General features: G+C 35.8%; 1 pseudogene; it reads left to right on the top strand.

Annotated features, from left to right (window-relative positions):
- The first annotated feature begins 236 nt into the window (after positions 1–236).
- On the top strand, positions 237–16,767 carry LOC113177898 (rho GTPase-activating protein 29-like; annotated as a pseudogene).
- The last annotated feature ends 2,561 nt before the right edge of the window (positions 16,768–19,328 follow it).

Below are 19,328 nucleotides of genomic sequence, written 5' to 3'. Positions count from 1 at the left end.
GGATGGAGAAAAGTGAGACAGAAGGAAGAGGTGGAGCAGGAGGCAGCAGCTGAGAGGTGAAGGAAGGGGCCTCAGGGCTGAAACTCTGCTGTTGTCCCCACAGGAGGTGGAAACTGCAGGTGCTAGATTTGCGGAATGTTCCCCAGAACTTCTGGAGGATGTGGTCTGGAGCCGTGGTTGATGCCTGCTCACCAGAGGACATTAAGAAGAATTGAACTTTGAAACTTGGTCCAGCAATGGCAGCTAAGCCACCCTTGAAGGTAGCCATAGACTTGAGCCTCAGAAAAAGACCCCTGGATGACTTCCTGACCCACTTGTTCCTGTGGGTCAGACAGAGAAGGGACAGGCTTCACCTGTGTTGCAATAGGCTGAAGATCTTTGGGAAACCCACCAGCTACACCAAGAAGGTCCTGAGACTGCTGCAGCTGGACTCTGTCCAGAAGGTGGAAGTGCACTGCACCTGGGCATTCTCCACCTTGGATGCTTGTGCTCCTTTTTTGGACCATATGAGGAACCTGAGGAAGCTGCTTGCCTCCCAGGTCCGTGTGCCTGCGTACACCTCCCCAGAAGACCAAGAGTTGCTGCTCACCCAGCTCACTTCAAAGTACCTCAGGGTAGACTGCCTGCACCATGCTGAGGGCAGAGACTCATGCTTGGAATAGACAACTCCACCTACTGAAAGACAAGAGAAGAAAATGGAACTCTGAGAGTAATTTGTTGTTTGTTTGTTTTGTTTTTTGTTTTCTTCTCTTCCATTTTATCCTGTTTCTTTCTACTCTACCCCTCCTCCTCTTGTCCTCACAACCCCAACATATGTGCAACCAAGAACTTTGTATGAAATGGAACTTTAAGAACTGAGTCACCAGAATAATATCATATAGAGGAATTGCATAAGACCCCCTTTTTTATTTCTCTCTCTCTCTGTTCTCTTTTTTCTTTTTCTTCCTCTCTCTCTTCCTCTTTCAACCTCCTAACTTTTAGTTCTTGTAATTTTCTAAATACATATATGTGTTTGTTTTTATGCATTCTACTGTCCTCCCACGTACTTGTCTCCCCTAAATTACCTCCTGTCTATTCTCCTGCTACTAACACTCTTGATTAGAGTTCTCCTCCAAATTTTCTAAGTTTTATTAACCCCATTGCCCTCACATCTTTCCCTGTTAACATATCATCAGACACCTGACCCCAGTTCTCTGTCCACCGCCAGAAAGTGTACACCTTCTATGAAATTACTGATGATATTTTAAATTATAATTTAAACCAACATTACTAGACATTGAGACTAACTATAAATGTCTTAATAGCAATAATTTACAAATAGGTGATGTATTGTTGATATTGAGAACTGTCAACATTGTCCTTCCTCACAAAGGAAGGATCTTAGAGAATACAAGAGCACTACAAATATATAGGATAAAAGCAATAACACCAGTCCCATAGAGAAGGAAAGAAATTCCAGCAACATGAAAAGACAAGGGAAGAAAATACCAAAAACAATTGAAGACACACATCATTAGAAGAATTATCAGAAACAGCAGACAAAAATGACAGAGAAACATGTCAAGATTAATATTATTCAGATGTTTTGGAATCTCAAAGAAGACATTAGACAACAAATACAGACATTGAAAGATCACTTTGACAATGAGCTACATAAACAAATCCAAGAAGCAAAAGATCACCTCTACAGGGAGATTGAGGTATTAAAAAAAGAAAGAAAGAAAGAAATCCTTGAAATGAAATAAATAATAAACCAAATTAAAAACAAAAATGAGAGCATCACCAGGAGAGTAGACAACTTAGAAGATAGGACATCAGACAAGGAAGACAAAGTCTGTCATCTTAAAAAGAATGTAGCAGCACAGCAAAAATGATAAGAAACCACAAGCAGAACACCCAAGAAATATGGGATAGCATAAAAATAGCAAATTTAAGAGTTATTGGAATAGAGGAAGACACACAGGTCCAAACCAAAGGAATGAGCAATCTGTTCAATGAAATAATATCAGAAATCTTTTCAGAAATGAAGAATGAAATGGAAATCCAAATCCAAGAAGCCTACAGAGTGCCTAAAATGCAAAATCACAAAAAAACCCACACAAAGACACATTATAATGAAAATGCCAAACATTCAGAAATAGGAGAGAATTTTAAAAGCCAAAGAAAAAGGAATCAGATTACATATAAGGGAAAACCAATTAGGATAATGGCAGATTTATTAACACAGTCCATGAAAGCTGGAAGATCCTGGAACAATATATTTCAAACTCTGAAAGATAATGAGTTCCAACTAAAATATTGTATCCAGCAAAACTAAGCTTCAGATTTGAAGAAGAAAGAAAAACTTCCATGATAAACAAAAGTTAAAATAATTTACACCTAGAAAAGTAGCACTAGAAAACATTCTTGGCAAAATATTTCATGAAGAGGAAATGAAAAACAACCATGAAAAACAGCAGAGGGAAGTAGTACACTAAATGAAAAACTAATCAAAGAGGAAACCAAGAGAAGTTAAGTAACAAAAATAAACAAATATGTCTGGAAATGCAAACCATATCTCAATAGTAACCCTCAAAGTTAATGGCTGAAACTCACCAATCAAAAGACATAGGATAGCAGATTGGATTAAAAAAATAGATCCAAGAATATGATGCCTACAGGATTCTCATTTGATAGGAAAAGACATACACAGACTGAAGGTAAAAGGTTGGGAAAATCATACCACTCACCTAGACTGAGGAAGCAAGCAGGGGTCTCCATACTCATATCAAATAAAATAGACTTCAAGCTAAAGCTAATCAAAAGGGATAAAGATGGACATTACATACTTTTAAAGGGAACCATACACCAACAAGATTTAACAATGATAAATATATATGCCACAAACAATGGTGCAAAAATGTTCATCAAACAACTCTTCTCAAGTTCAAGAGTCAAAATGACCTCCCAGCACAATAATCTTGGGTGTCTTTAACCCACCTCTCTCACTACTAGACAGATCTTTCAAACAAAAGTTAAATAAAGAAACTATAGAGTTCAATAATACAATAACTTAGACTTAACTGACATATATAGAATATATCAACCAGCATCAAGCAGATATGTTTTCTTCTCAGTAGCCCATGGATTTTTCGCAAAAATAGACCATATAATATGTCACAGGGCAACTTTTAGCAAATACAAAGGGGTAGAGGTACTTCCATGCATTTTATCAGATCATAATGGAATGAAAATGGAAATCAACAACAAACTAAACATTAAAAATTCTGCATCACATGGAGACTAAATAATATGTTGCTGAATAAACAATGGGTTACAGAAGGCATTAAGGCAGACAATAAAAAAATCTTAGAGGTAAATGAGAACACAACCAATATATCAAAATCTCTGGGACAATATGAAAGCAGTACTAAGAGAAAAATTCATTGCATGGAGTTCATTCTTTAAAAGAAGAAGAAGTCAACAAATAAATGACCTCACACTATACCTCAATGCCCTAGAAAAAGAAGAACAAATCAGCAGCAAAAGCAGTAGAAGGCAATAAATGATTAAAATGAGAGCTGAAATCAATGAAATCAAAACAAAAGAAACAATTGAAAAAAGAGACACAACTAAACGTTAGTTCTTGGCAGCCATTAGGAAGTCAAACAACAACAAGTGATGGAGAGGATGCGGGGAAAAGGGGACACTTGTTCATTGTTGGTGGGACTGCAAATTGGTGCAGCCAATTTGGAAAGCAGTATGGAGATTTCTTGGAAAGCTGGGAATGGAACCACCATTTGACCCAGCTATTCCCCTTCTCGGTCTATTCCCTAAAGACCTAATAAGACCATGCTACAGGGACACTGATACATCAATGTTCATAGCAGCACAATTCACCATAGCAAGATTGTGGAACCAACCTAGATGCCCTTCAATAGATGAATGGATAAAAAAAATGTGGCATTTATACACAATGGAGTATTACTCTGCATTAAAAAATGACAAAATCATAGAATTTGGAGGGAAATGGATGGCATTAGAGCAGATTATGCTAAGTGAAGCTAGTCAATCTTTAAAAAACAAATGCCAAATGACTCCTTTGATATAAGGGGAGTAACCAAGGACAGGGTAGGGACGAAGAGCTTGAGAAGAAGATTAACATTAAACAGGGATGAGAGGTGGGAGGAAAAGGGAGTGAGAAGGGAAATCGCATGGAAATGGAAGGTGATCCTCAGGGTTATACAAAATTACATATAAGAGGAAAGGAGGGGTAAGACAAGATAATACAAGTGGAAGAAATGATTTACAGTAGAGGGGGTAGAGAGAGAAAAGGGGAGGGGAGGGGAGGGGAGGGGAGGGGGGATAGATGAGAATAGGACAGACAGCAGAATACATCAGACACTAGAATGGCAATATGTAAATTAATGGAAGGGTAACTGATGTGATACAGCAATCTGTACACGAGGTAAAACCCACTTGAATCAAACTGTGAAATATATTAAGAACTATGCAATGTTTTGAACGACCAACAATAAAAAAAAGAAAAATAAATAAAATTGACTGACTCTTAACCATGCTAATGAAGAGAAGGAGATAGAGAACTCAAATTACCAGCATACACGATGAAAAGGCAATATCACAACAGACCCTACAGAAATACAGAAGATAATTAGAAATTATTTGTAAAACTTATCCTCTAATAAAATAGAAGACAGTGAAGGCATTGATAAATTCCTCTAGTCATATGATCTTCCCAGATTGAGTCAGTAAGATATACACAACTTAAAAACACCAATATCCTGTGAAAAAATGGAAGAAGCCATCGAAAGAATACCAACCCAAGAAAAGCCAAGGAACAGATGTATACACAGTTGAGTTCTACAAGAACTTTAAAGAAGAACTAATACTACACTCTTCAATGTATTTCAGGAAATAGAAAAAAAAGAGAGAGTACTTCCAAACTCATTCTATGAGGCCAATATCATTCTGATTCCAAATCAGGACAAAGACACTTCAAAGAAAGAAACCTTCAGGTCAATATCTCTAATGAACATAGATGCAAAAATGCTTGATAAAATTCTGGAAAATCCAATATAAAAACATATCCAAAAGATTGTGCACCATGATCAGGTGGGATTGATCCCAGGGATGTAAGGTTGTTTCATCATACAGAAATCGAATAAATGTAATTCATCATATGAATGGACTTACAGATAAGAATCATATGATCATATTGATAGATGCAAAAAAAGCATTTGACAAAAGACAGCACCCATTTATGTTCAAAACACTAGAAAAACTAGGGATAACTGGAACATATCTCAACATTATAAAGGCTATCTATGCTAAGCCTCAGTCCAATATCATTCTAAAGGGAGAACAACTGAAAGCATTCCCTCTAAAATCTGAAAATGTCAGAGATGCCCTCTCTGAACACTTCTATTCAACATAGTTCTTAAAACACTGGCCCAGATCAATTAGACAGAAGAAAGAAATTACAGGAATAAATATAGGAAAAGAAGAACTTAAACTAGCACTATTTGTTGATGATATGGTTCTATAATTGAAAGACCCAAAAAACTCCAATAGAAAACTTCAAGAAATAGTAAATAAATTCAACAAAGTAGAAGGATATAAAGTCAACCCCCATAAATCAAAAGCATTTCTGTATATCATTGACAAATCCTCTTAGCAGGAAATGAGGCAAACTATTCCATTCACAATATCCTCAAAAAAATAAGATACTTGAGAAAACTTAACAAATACTTAACAAAAGAGGTGAAAGAACTGTATACAATGAAAACTACAGAACCCTGAAGAGAAAAATAAAAAGAAGACATTAGAAGATAGAAAGATCTACATTGCTTGTTTATGAATAGGCAGAATTAAAATTATCAAAGTGACTATATTACCAAACTCATTATACAGGTTGAACACAATTCCCATCCAAATCCCAATGGCATTCCTCATAGAAATAGAAAAATGCAATCATGAAATTCATAAAAAAATAAGGAACCCAGAATAGCTAAAGCAATTCTAAGCAGGAAGAATGAAGCAGGTGGTATCCCTATTCCAGACCTTAAACTATACTACAAAGCAATAGTAACAAAAACAGCATGGTATTGGCACCAAAACAGGCCACTAGACAAATGGTACACAATAGAGGACACAGAGACTTTCCCACAAACTTTCAATTATCTTATATTAGACAAAGGTGCCAAAAACATGCACTGGAGACAAGAGAGCATCTTCAACAAATTGTGCTGGAAAAACTGGAAATCCATATGCAACAAAATGAAATTGAACACCTATCTCTCACCATGCACAAAACTTAACTCAAATGGATCAAGGACCTAGGAATTAAACCAGAGACTATGTTTCTAATAGAAGAAAAAGAAGGCCCTAATCCTCATCATGTGGGATTAGGCCCCAAATTCCTTAATAAGACACCTATAGCACAATAATTAAAAAGAAGAATCAATAAATGGGATGGATTCAAACTAAAACTTTTATTCTCAGCAAAAGAAACAATCTGTGAGGTGAACAGAGAGTATATATCCTGGGAGCAAATTTTTACCCCTCACACATCAGATAGAGCACAAATTTCTAGGGTATATAAACAACTCAAGAACCTAAGCACCAAAAAACAAATAATCAATAAATGGGCCAAGGATCTGAACTGGCACTTCTCAGAAGAGGATATAAAATCAATCAACAAATATATGAAAACATGCTCATCACCTCTAGAAAGCATAGAAATGCAAATCAAAACAACTCTAAGATATCATCTCACTCCAGTCAGAATGGAAGCTATTATGAAGAAAAACAACAAGTGTTGGCAAGGATATGGGGGAAAAATGTACACTCATACATTACTGGTAGGACTGTAAATTGGTTGAACCAGTTGAGAAAGCAGTATAGAGATTCCTTGGAAATCTGGGAATGGAACCACCATTTGACCAAGCTATTTCTCCTCTCGCACTTTACCCAAAGGACTTAAAAACAGCATATTATAGGGACACAGCCACATCGATGTTTATAGCAGCACAATTCACAATAGCTAAACTGTGGAGCCAACCTAGATGTCCTTGGATCAATGAATGGATGTGGGAAGCCATTCTGACACGTGATTGGGTGGCTCCCGTTAAGGGTCTGAGGCGCTTTGGCTGTGTCGAAGCTTTCCCGGCCCTTTCCTGATGAGAGAGCCCATCCGTGTGGGGGTGTGCCTGACCACTGACCCCTTGGACCCAATCACTGACCCTGGGGACCCAATCACTGACCCTGAACTTGGAGTGCAGCCCCCCTCAACCTTCATTGGATGGAATTCTCCCCTGAATCTCTTGTTCCCCAATAAAAGGCTACTCCCAGGCGTGTTTAAGCTCTCTCTCTCTCCTGCTAGCCCTGAGTAATCCTTGCTGCCCTGTTGGGCGGTTAGAGGTGGGAACCAGAGAGGTGAGCCATCTCAGACCTAGAAATATAAATAAGGTAACTGAGTCTGTGTGTTTTATTTCGATCTCATCTAGCTAACTTTATGCCTAGAACCTCATTAATGAAACCATTACGCAGGCCGCGTGGTGGAAATGGATAAAAACAAGAATGGCATTTATACACAATGGAATATTACTCAGCATTTAAAAAGAACAAAATCATGGCATTTGCAGGTAAATGGATGGGTTTGGAGAAGATAATGCTAAGTGAAGTCAGCCAATCCCCAGAAGACAAATGATGAATGTTTTCTCTGATATAAGAGGAGTGACTCATAGTTAGGTAGAAAGACAGAGCATGAGAGGATGAGATTAATTCTAGATAGGGAAGAGGGGTGGGAGGGAAATGGAGGGGGAATGGGAATAGCAAGGATGGTGGAATGTGATGGACATAATTATACAAAGTACATATATGAAGACTTGAAATGGGTGTCAACATAGCTTATATACAAGCAGAGATATGAAAAAAATGTTGTTTATATGTGCATTAAGAATTGTAATGCAAAAAAATATAGTACATGTGTAATGGCATAAACTGACATGAACATATTTTATATCCAGAGATACAAAAAATGTGCTCTATATGTGTAATAAGAATTGAAATGCATTCCAGTTGTCATGTATTTAAAAAAATAAAATCAATTTTAAAAAAAGAAATAGCTTCACTAAATACATGAGTCTCTACTTTTGGATTCTATTTTATTCTGTTGATTTGCGTGTCTCTTTCTAGGCTAATATCTCAAATCTTGAATCCTGTAGGTCTAAAGTTAATCTTAAGCAGTCTAAATTCTCTAAAATTTCTTTGGCTCTTCCATATCTTTAACATTTTCATATAAATTTTAGAATCAACTTCTTAATTTCTGCATAAATACGTACAGGGTTCTTCCAAAATCCTATATACTCAGCAATAAAAGAGAATAAAATCATGGCATTTGCAGATAAATGGATGGTGCTGGAGAAGATAATGCTCAGTAAAGTTAAGCAAACCCAAAGAAACAAATGCCAAATGTTCTCTCTGATATAAGGAAGCTGATTCATCGTGGGGTAGGGAGTGGAGAACAAGGGAGGCTTAGACCAACTCTAGAGGAGAGGGGTGGCAGGGGAAGGCAGAGAAAATGGAGTTAGAAATCATGGTGGAATGAGATGGTCATCATTGTGCCAAATACATGTATGGAGACAAAAATTGGTATAGATATACTTTGTATATGACCAGAGATGTGAACTATTATGCTCTATATGTGTAATGAATTATAATACATTCCACTGTCATAAGTAAATAAAAAAGAAAAAATGTGTGTTTTATAAGAGATCAATAAATGAGATGCCTTTTTTCATATTAGAAATGCAAAATAATAGCTTTTTGTAATATATAAAAAATCTCAAAGTCTAAAAATTATTCCAAGTATAATATCATGTGGTATATGTTTTTTGTCATTTTACCCTTCTTACATTCTAACATTTCTGTTGTAGGTACCCAGTTCCCTTGGAACATTTTAGCAACCATTATTGGCAAAAGCAGCTGCCACCCATAAGTTCAGAAAATGGAGATTTCCCGAAAGATATAGATACTGTGAATGCATTGCCATATTCTGTGGTGTTAAATGCAAAGTGATAAGATCTTTTAGGAATCACAATTTCTAATTTTGCTATATACTTTTTTTGTCATGATCTTACTTATTTGGAGACGTGTGTGTGCATACACACAAACACACACACACACACACACACACACACACACACACACATATATATATATATATATATATATATATATATATATATATATATATATATATATATACATATATATTTGTTGTTGTTTGTACTCCTGAGAACTAAATTCAGGGTCTTGCACATGCCACACAAGCACTCTACCCATTCTTAAAATTGTGTTTTGAAGTGGGGTCTTGCTAGATTGGGCTGATTCCAAGTAGCTGGAATCATAGGCATATGCCATCACACCTGGCTCTGCCAGTACATTTTTAATAAAGTCCCACAGTTTATTTCTAGTTTTCTACTTTGTTTTGCTGTTAAATGTAATTCAAGAACCACAAGTAGTACTTTTAAACTTATTTTTGTCATTATTAGTCAGACTGCATTTTGCTTAGCTATGAATAATTTTAAGGTGTGTCAATCATCTTTCAAAAATCATTTTCTTTTAGTGTCTTCTTGTCTGCCATAAAAAATGCATGGCAAACTTAGCCATTGTTTGCGGACATCAGAAACATCAGGAGAAAACTCACTTATTTGGAGCAGAATTCTCACGCATTGCTAAAAGGAACCAGATGGCATTCTTTTCATAATAAAAATGTGTTCTACAGAGATTAAAAAGACAGCCTTGTTTTTAGAAGTATGTTGTTAACCCTTAACACTCTAAAACATAAATGTCTTTTTGATTTGTTTTAATGAAAAAGAGACTTTAAGAAAATCAGCACTCTCCCTTTGTAATAACTGAATTTATTCATATTTATTTGGAAAATGTTTATTTATTTGTATTTTTTTAAATACCAATAAAAATTGAAGAAGATCCATCAACTCTGTTTAGATGTCTCTATTTAGCCCTTTGTACTAAAGTAAACTATTTCATACTGATTTTCTTTTCTCTTCAAAGGAATTTATTGTGTCAGTGGCAATAAGGCAAAAATGGCAAGACAGTGTCAAGCTCTGGAATACAGTAGGCATTTAGTAGATCTGTCCCAATTTACTTCACATAACATCTGTGAAGTGTTAAAGTTACACCTATAACAGGTTAAATTTTTATTCTAAACCTATCATCAAATAAAAAGAGAAAATATTTTATATTTCATATAAATATTGCACCCCCAATTATTCTAAGATTTTTTAATGATTTACTCTGATGTGGATATATTTCCATCCCATATTCTGGCCACTCCATGAGCTCTGTCAGTTGTGAGTACTTTAGTTCTTGGAACTTTTCTTTATTTTTAATTGCCCATTTCCCCACCCACCCTCTGTCTTTGTAATTTGCACATGAAGCTCTTTTTTGGAGATGTGTGTGTGTGTGTGTGTGTGTGTGTGTGTGTGCACATACACAACACACATATAAATATTTATAAATTTGTTTTTTGTAATCCTGGGAATTAAAAATTCAGGGTCTTGCACTTGCCTGGCAAGCATACATGTTCTCTACTTCCCTTACCTTTCCTGTATTGTTATTTTTTCTTCAAAACCTTTCTAAGACATTTCCTTGTCTTTTTCTTCTTGACTAATGTAAATTACTCCATTTGTGAGATCATGTTTTAATTTTCAAGAATTCTGATTTTCTCTTCCTTTGATAAAGTTTTTTAAAAGATTATATTATGCTTTTTATTGTGGAAATTCATCGATTTTTATCATTAAGTGTTCTTTTCTCTATTTAGCCTCTACCCTCTGTAGAAATACAACGTCACCCTCATATATAACATTAAGTTTTTTATAGCAACACAAAATTTAAAAATTAGGTGAAGTAAATTTTAATATATCATTTAACATTTTGAATATCTAGTGTTTTAAATTATGAGGTATTTTGTTTATTTATTTATTTGTGTTGCAGCTCTTCTTCTTTTAAATCTGGTATCTATTTTTCATTTAGAGCACATCTCAATTTAGATCAGTTGCATTTCCAGTACTCTTTCACCATATCTGACTGGTTGCCAGAATATTGACAGCATTGTTTTAGACCTTCAATTTGTTCTTTTTCTACCATTTTTGATTTTTGTTTTTCATGGTATCTAATTATGTTAAAGTTTGGACTTGAAATCGCTTTTGAAGCACTTGAACACATCAAGGCTTTTTAAAAACTTTGAACTTTACTATAAAGTGGTCTAGGTGGACTGTTTGTTATATGCCTAACTACATGTCTCTAGTTCCCTGCTCTGGCACTGGTATGATCCTTCCAAAAAGGCATTTTTTAATTGTAGATGGACACAATATATTTAGTTTATTTATTTATTTTTATGTGGTGTTGAGGATCAAACCTAGTGCCTCACACATGCCAGATGAGTGCATTAGCACTGAGCCACAACCCCAGTCCCCCAGGAAAGGGTTTTTTCCTTGCCTAGAGATACAGTACCAATACTGTGGGAGCCAGGGTGCCTAAGATGACTGTAGGATCTGTGCTTTCAGGGTGCATATACCCAACAAATCCCCATTGGAATACAGTTACCTCTCTGTGCCTTATGCTTGGCATTGCCTCAATTCAGAGAGCCTCTGTATCACATTGCTCAGAGAAAAAAATTCCAGAGTTTTAGGAAGGAGATTGCTCTAGTACATGAAGTAGAGACAGGATTCTATAGAGAGCTAAGCTTCCTCAGCTAGCCTACCTGCAACCTAACCCAAGATCAACCTAACATAAACCTGGTAGTAATTGTCCATGTCCCTTTAGGATTCTGAAAATCATGTTAAGTGACAAAGGGTCAGCTCTCTTGTAAATGCTGCATCAGGACTTGTTCATCTGCTCTTCTACTTGTGAATTTTGTTGCTTTTTGTTTTCTCTATTTTCCTAGTCCTTATGAGCCTACAGTATCTTAGTGGGGTTGCAGGAGGGAAAGAAATTAAGTATAAATTGCTGGATCTACAATGATAGCCCAGGAAAGCATTGATAACTCTTTAATCACATTTTACAGACACATCAAGTGAGAAATGGAGGTTGATACCTTTGAATGACTGTAAGTCTCATATTGTGTCATGCTTAGTCTTGTTTAGTAAGTCAGGGAGAGGAGATGAATAGGGTCCAATATAATAAGCTTGCATTCTGTTGAGAAATTTTGTATGTCTAAGATTTTTATTTGGGAAAGTGTGCTCAGTTCTTGCAATAGTGTCAGAGAGTAGCCTTTATTTGACTCATTGACCTACAGCTCCAAGAGGTAAAGTGACTTGCTTCAGATCTAAGAATGGTGAAGATAGAAACTGATCACAGGGCAACACCCTAAATTGCCACAGATATTATAGGATATCAGGTAACTAAAGGTTCACTGAATTTTCTATTGTAGATCAGTAGAAACATTGAAATTCTTATGGCAGTGGATATTTGGTGTAAGAACTTTTTCTTTTGATCTATTCATGGCAAATAAGCCTGTTTTCAAGATTCATAAGATGTTGACAGTATGTTTTTGTAGGTCATATTATCTTATGCTGATCTTCATTCATGCCCAAGTTCTTTAACCCTTACTCATAAAATCCATGCCTTTTCTGAATCATTTTATTGATTTTGTGCACTATCCTATGTTTGTTCCAGTAAAATAGCTGAAGATCATACTATTTGGGGGCAGATGTGAGTATAATGTGTTTAGGATAAAGATGAAGGCTTTTAAAATCCTATCATGAAGCTTAAACTTTAAAATTCATTTAAACTTTAGAATTTCACTCATTATCTATTAATTTGTTTGTACCATAAATAAAATTTGTAGTCAAGATTTTGATTTGCGTTCTAAGACAATTCCCTACCAAACACATATATTTTATGGGAAGGGAAGAAGCTCAGTACTAGAGAGCTTGCCTATTATGCTTGAGGTCCTATGTTCAATCCCCAGTACTGAAGAAGAAATAAATGAATACAGATTGTCTTTAGATTTTGTTAATCTAAAGGGACATGCTAAATTATTTGGGTGATTCTCACTTACAGTTGAGTATAAGGAAAAAAACAGATTTTTTCAAAATATTTATTTTTTGGTTGTAGCAGGATGCAATACCTTTATTTTATTTATTATTTTTTATGTGCTGCTGAGGATGAAACCCAAGTCCACGCATGTGCTAGGCAAGTGCTCTACCTCTGAGATACAACCACAGCCCAAAGGTATTTTTTAATATAATTTTGCTTCTTTAGCTACCAGAACCATTGGTTTTATTCCAATGGTACCAGGAATTTATGGAGCTTGCAAATGTCACTCAACAGATTTACTAAGAACAGGACACAAAAAGGGACAACTATGAGGACAACACATACGCAAATATGTGTATGGAAATCAACCAAATTCTTCTCAAATCCAAGGACCTTCTAAGAAAATTGCCACCATCCAATTTTAACACTCTACAATACCTTGTCGTCCATCTTAAATGGTAAGAATTTTTATACCATCTTAACCATTTTTAATTGTACAGGGCAATAGTATTCAGTACATATATATTGTTGTGGTATAATTTTCAAAATGATTTTTAGGATGTTTTTATTATGTGTTGGGAAAGGGAGACATTGAATATATGTTCATGCAGCAAACATGGTTCTCTCAGATGCCTCCTGTGTGTCAGGCTTTGTTTGGGGAAACTAGGATGAAAACACAAGGTTTATACTATTTGTGGATTCATCATCGTGGGGAACAGACCTGTATATAATCACAGTATATCATCATCCTTTTTCTTTTAGCTGTGCACAGCTTGTAGGCATACACAGAAAGTTTTGGGGGTAGGGATAGAGCAGAAGAGGCAAAAGCTCTTGAGTTCAACTTTAAAAACTGTGTGATGATTTGGTAGAGAATGTGCAGAACAGCATACTAGGCAGAGGGTAACAGACATGGAGTGATAAGAAATGATTTTGCATTTGGAAAATTTGATTTCATTAGGATACAATATAGCAAACAGTAGCAGGAACTGTGCTACCATTCCTAGAAGTCTGATAAGAAAATCTTACCTTCCTGGCAGATGAGTTGACCATATTGTTTCTGTACTCACTAAAGAACTTGGCTTCAGGAATTTTACATATGCAGATTTTCCTGCTAGACCTTTCTGACAGAAATTCAGATCTCCTTTTTAAGATTTTTTTTTAAATTTATTTTTGGGGGGTGGAGTTTTGGCTCAGAGGTAGAGCATGTGCAAAGCCCTGGGTTTGAAGCTCAACACCACATAAAAATAAATAAATAAAATAAAAATTTTAAAAATATTTATTTTTTAGTTTGAATCAGTTATACATGACAGTAGAATGTTTTTAATACATTGTACACATATGGAGCAGAAATATTTATTTCTCTGTAGATGATGTAGAGTCACATCTCATGTGCCATCTTACATGTACCTAGGGTAATGATGTTTGTCTCATTCCACCATCTTTCCTACCACATACCCCTCCTCTTCCTTCCCTCCCCTTTGGCCAATCAATGTTCCTCCAGCAACAAACACCCAATTATGGATCAGCATTTATTTATAAGAGAGAATATTTGGCTTTTGGTTTGGGGGGATTGGCTTATTTCATGGTATTCACCAACTCCATCCATTTACCTGTAAATGCCATTATTTTATTCTCTTGTAATGCTGAGTAAGAGTCCATTGTGTATATATACCAAAGTTTTTTTATCTATTCATCTGTTGAAGGCCTCAAATTATTCCATGAAATAGAAAAGGAGGAAACCCTTCCAAACTCATTCTGGAAGCTAGTATCACCCCAATACCCAAACCAGCCAGAGACACATCAAGGAAAAAAAAATTTCAGATCCATGTCCCCGATGAACATAGATGCAAAAATTCTCAATAAAACTCTGGCAAATCACATACAAAAGCATATGAAACAAACAATTCACCATGATCAAGTTGTGTATTCCAGGGTTGCAAGGTTGGTTCGACATACAGAAATCAATAAATTTAATTTATCACACCAATAAACTTAAAAAGAAGAGTCCTATGATAATATCAATTGATGCAGAGAAAGCATTTGACAAAACACAGCATCTTTTCCATGTTCAAAACATTAGAAAAAGTATGGGTAGTAGGAATATACCTCAACTTAGTAAAAGCTCTCTATGCTAAACCTAAGGCTAACATCGTTCTAAATGAAGAAAAATTGGAAGCATCCCATTTAAAAATTGTTCAACATAATCCTTGCCACTCTAGCCAGAGCAATTAGATGAAACAAATTCAAAGGAATTTGAATAGGAAAAGAAGAACTCAAACTATCATTCTTTGCCAATGACATAATTTTAGAGTTGGAGGAACCACAAAACTCCAAGAGAAAACTTCTAGAACAATAAATGAATTTGGCAAAGTAGCAGGATATAAAATCAACCCATAAATCAAATGCATTTCTATACATCGGTGATGAATTCTCTGAAAGACAAATAGCAAAACTACCACATTCACTATATATGTATATATCACAGCTTCTTTACCCATACACAAGGCTAAACAAGGCAGAGACAGATTTCCTTGGATAGTCATAGAAATAACAAGCTGACAGTGTTTGAAGTAAAACCAGAACATTGATGGTGGCCATAGAAGAGAGAGATGTTCATGAGAAAGAGTCCTCTAGGCTAGAAAACTAGCTGTGGTGGCTGGGAGTGTGGCTAGTTGTAGAACACTTGCCTAGCACATATTAGACACTGGGTTTGATACTCAGCACTGCATAAAAATAAATAAATAAAATAAAGGTATGTGTCCATCTCTAGGTAAAAATTATTTTAAAAAAAAAAGAAAACTAACTGGGATGTGAGAGAGAAATTGACAGTGCTGTTTCAGTTTCCAGTACAAGAAATGGGGAGTATATCCCACATACAAAGATGGAGCAATTTTTAGGGATATTTTTCTTCCTTCTGCTACTAAGAGTTCAGTAGTTCCTTCTACTTATATGAATTTATCCTAATATAGTACTCTGAAACTCAGTTTGGTGTGTGGTAAGTATCATAATGAAACAAAGGATTCTTTTTCTACACCTACCAAACTTGACCCTTGACAAACCCTTTGTAGTCTTCTACAGCCTGAGTTTTCTCAACCCTTCTCAAGTCATAGTAAACTATCATTAAAAATCTCATACACTTTATGTGTTCTTCTTTTCAGGGTTGTAGACCATTCTAAAGAAAACCTCATGAACTCAAAAAACTTGGGGGTGATATTTGGACCCTGTCTTATGAGGCCCAGGCCTACAACCACTCCTGGTACCATCTCCTCCTCCCTTGTTGCATATGCCAATCAGGCCCTGTTGGTAGAGTTCCTCATTACCAACGCACAGATGATCTTCAATGGGTCTCTAGAGACACAAAATGTTCCATGTAGTACTTATGTTGTTGAACCTTGGGTGGGTAAAAGCCCTCCTTCCAAACCTGTAATATCAACAGAACTTTCCACAAAGTCACAATATTTTTCTACAAAGCAAGTGAGTTTTGACCATTATAGAATTGCATTAAATTTGTGATGTTTATGTTAACAAATTAATAGTCTTTGAACTGTTTGTTTTGAGATGTGTTTTGGTTTTAGTTTAACACTTTTCTTGTATCAATAGAATATCCACAATGCAGATATTGAAATTGAAAATTTTGAATTGGCTAGATCATTTGAGGAATCAGAATGCAAGCAAAATGCATTGGAAAAATGGGATGCATGACTTATTGGTGAGTGGTCATGTAACATACATGTTTGCATATTTCAAACCTTGCCAAGAAGTCATGATTAAAAACCAAGGTGAGGGCTGGGGTTGTAGCTCAGTGGTAAAATGCTTGCCTCAGCATGTGTGAGGCCATCAGTTGGATCCTCAGTACCATATACAAACAAATAAATAAAGATAAAAATATTGTGTCCATCTACAATTCTCATTCTTTAAAAAAAAGGTTAATTAAGTTGAGGTTGGTTCAAACTTCAAGGTTTTATTAGTTAAATTTGCTAGCCATTGAGAAAGTTTAATGAATGTCATTTGAATGAATATCATGCTTTGTTTCTTTCTTGTGAAAGATATTTTGAAATTCATAAGTTATTTCTGTTCTCTTTCTGAAATTTGTTTTCACCTTTACTTCTTTGTCATCAATTAAAGTCAAAGGAGAAAAAAGCTGTACTCCTGAAACTCAGAAAATTTAGACTCCTAAAGTTTTTTGATGTCCCTTTACCTATGGCCTAACTTTAGCACATTAAGCACACATGTCTCCCACTTTCTTGGCTCCAGTCTTTTTGTTCACTATTTTTTTATCATTTTATTTCAGTGAATGGTTTCTGGTAAGAGGGTTGAAAACCTTACATTCATTACTGTTTTAGTAGAGCAAAATCCAAATTTTTCAACATATAGCCATAAATGTTAAATTTGATATATTAAATTAATGAAATATCAATGAGTGTAGCCTGAGAAAATCTGAAAACAAAGACATTCCATTATCTCTGCAAAGTAAAGCACTGAACTCACTGATTCCATTTATCTGATTTGATCCTATTAGCATTTCTGTGCTATGAATTTTGGCCTCATTTAAGCCATAGTTAACAGTCTCAGGAAGGTAAATAATAACAAGGGTCATGTCCCTAAATTATTGTTGATTCAGGATTTGAACCTCATCCTGTCTCATTCCTAAATGTTACCTTGTTTCACTGTCCAAGAAAATTGGATTTCCAGGTAGGTATAGTAATAACAATAAATAATTTTAAAATATTTGAAGACATTTCCATTTGCCTATAGATAGGTTCCATATTGCATCTCTCCTAATGAGAGAAACAGCAGAAATGTGGGAAATGTGAATTCAGACAAGTTTTGCCAGAATCTTAGTTTTGAAGTACTTAATAGAAAAGATACCCCTACTATTGCTGGTTTCCAATTTAATGGCTTTGATCAGCAGATTACACAAAATCTCATGAACAACAATGTGAACCAAAGAACTTAACTGGCATGAGTGCAGTGATTGTGCCAAGTGCACTCCAGGAAAAACTCACAATGAGCTTCAGGGTTAGTGGTGACCATTCCAGCGATGCCACACAGGCCAACATGCCAGCCAGTTCAGCAAGAGAGGCATCATAGAGACATTCCTCTCATTCTCACCATCTTGCTCCTTCAAGAACACCCAGAATATTGCAGACCCATCTCGGGACAACATTTTACAAACCACCTACTCTGACCAGCAAAGTCAGGGGGACTGAGGAGAGACCAGCTTCAGCTTCAGCAGCAGTGCCTCCTAGCACAGCCCTTACTCCCCTGAGTCACATGGAGAAATCTGTTCCAGAAGCAGACAGCACATAAGCTTATGCTTTGAAGCTAGCTGCTGAGCCTAAGAGAACTGTGAGGAGGTTGGCCTGCCTGACAAGAATCCAATGTGCCAAGGGCTCAGGCTAAAAGAAATGGAAGAGTTACAAGACCTTGAAATTGAAATGCCACAGTTTGTGTAGGGTTGTCAAAATTCAGTTTTTCTTTTTCTTGTTTCATTTTTTGGTGTTGTGTTTATTTTAGGAAAGAATGTTGTGACAGAACCCTTTTATATAGGATGGCGGCCAAAGTGTGTACTTTGCCTTTTGGCCTTGTGTTGTGTTTGCTAGTCATATAGAATGGTAGTGCTTTAGTCATATAGAATAATAGTGCCTCACTTGTATTGTCTTTAAATTCTGTGTTTTTGAAATTGTGCATAAAATAAGTATTATAATTTTAAATTTCAAATGATTTTCTCTATAAAATGATCCATGTAAATGCATCCTTAATGTATGGTATTGTTCTCAACAAATAGGGGCAGTATGGGAAAATGAGTTTTATTTTGGAGCAAATCTGGTGCTGATTCATAAAATGCTTCTGAATGCAAGTACCTGAAAAATGTTGATTGGGTATGAATATATTTCTTCCCACATAATGTTCTAGTGCATCTTTGACCACTTGTGTTGTTACAGTATGTATGGAAGCATTGGCAATTCACTTAACTTTTTAATATTTACATAGTGGCCAAAATGCTTGCGAATCTATATTTAACTACTTGTCAATTTTTACATATGGTAGTCAATACAATTGTAGAAATAAAATGCACTTCAATACTAAATAGTTTGAGACATTGGCAGAGACAACACAGATGGACAGAATTGAGGTGTCTCAGTGTGACAGACCCGTAACCTCACTGCTCTTAGCTGTGGCCTGTTGCTGGATGGCCTGTCTTCTGGCTGTCTGCTTCTCTGGCTGTTGAACAAGAGCAAGTGGCCAACAGCTATGGCAAG

This window comes from Urocitellus parryii, chromosome 11 (assembly GCF_045843805.1).
Source record: "Urocitellus parryii isolate mUroPar1 chromosome 11, mUroPar1.hap1, whole genome shotgun sequence".
Classification (NCBI taxonomy): Eukaryota; Metazoa; Chordata; class Mammalia; order Rodentia; family Sciuridae; genus Urocitellus; species Urocitellus parryii.
The sequence above is the reverse complement of the archived record's forward strand: the minus strand, read 5'-3'. Positions and strand labels throughout refer to the sequence as shown.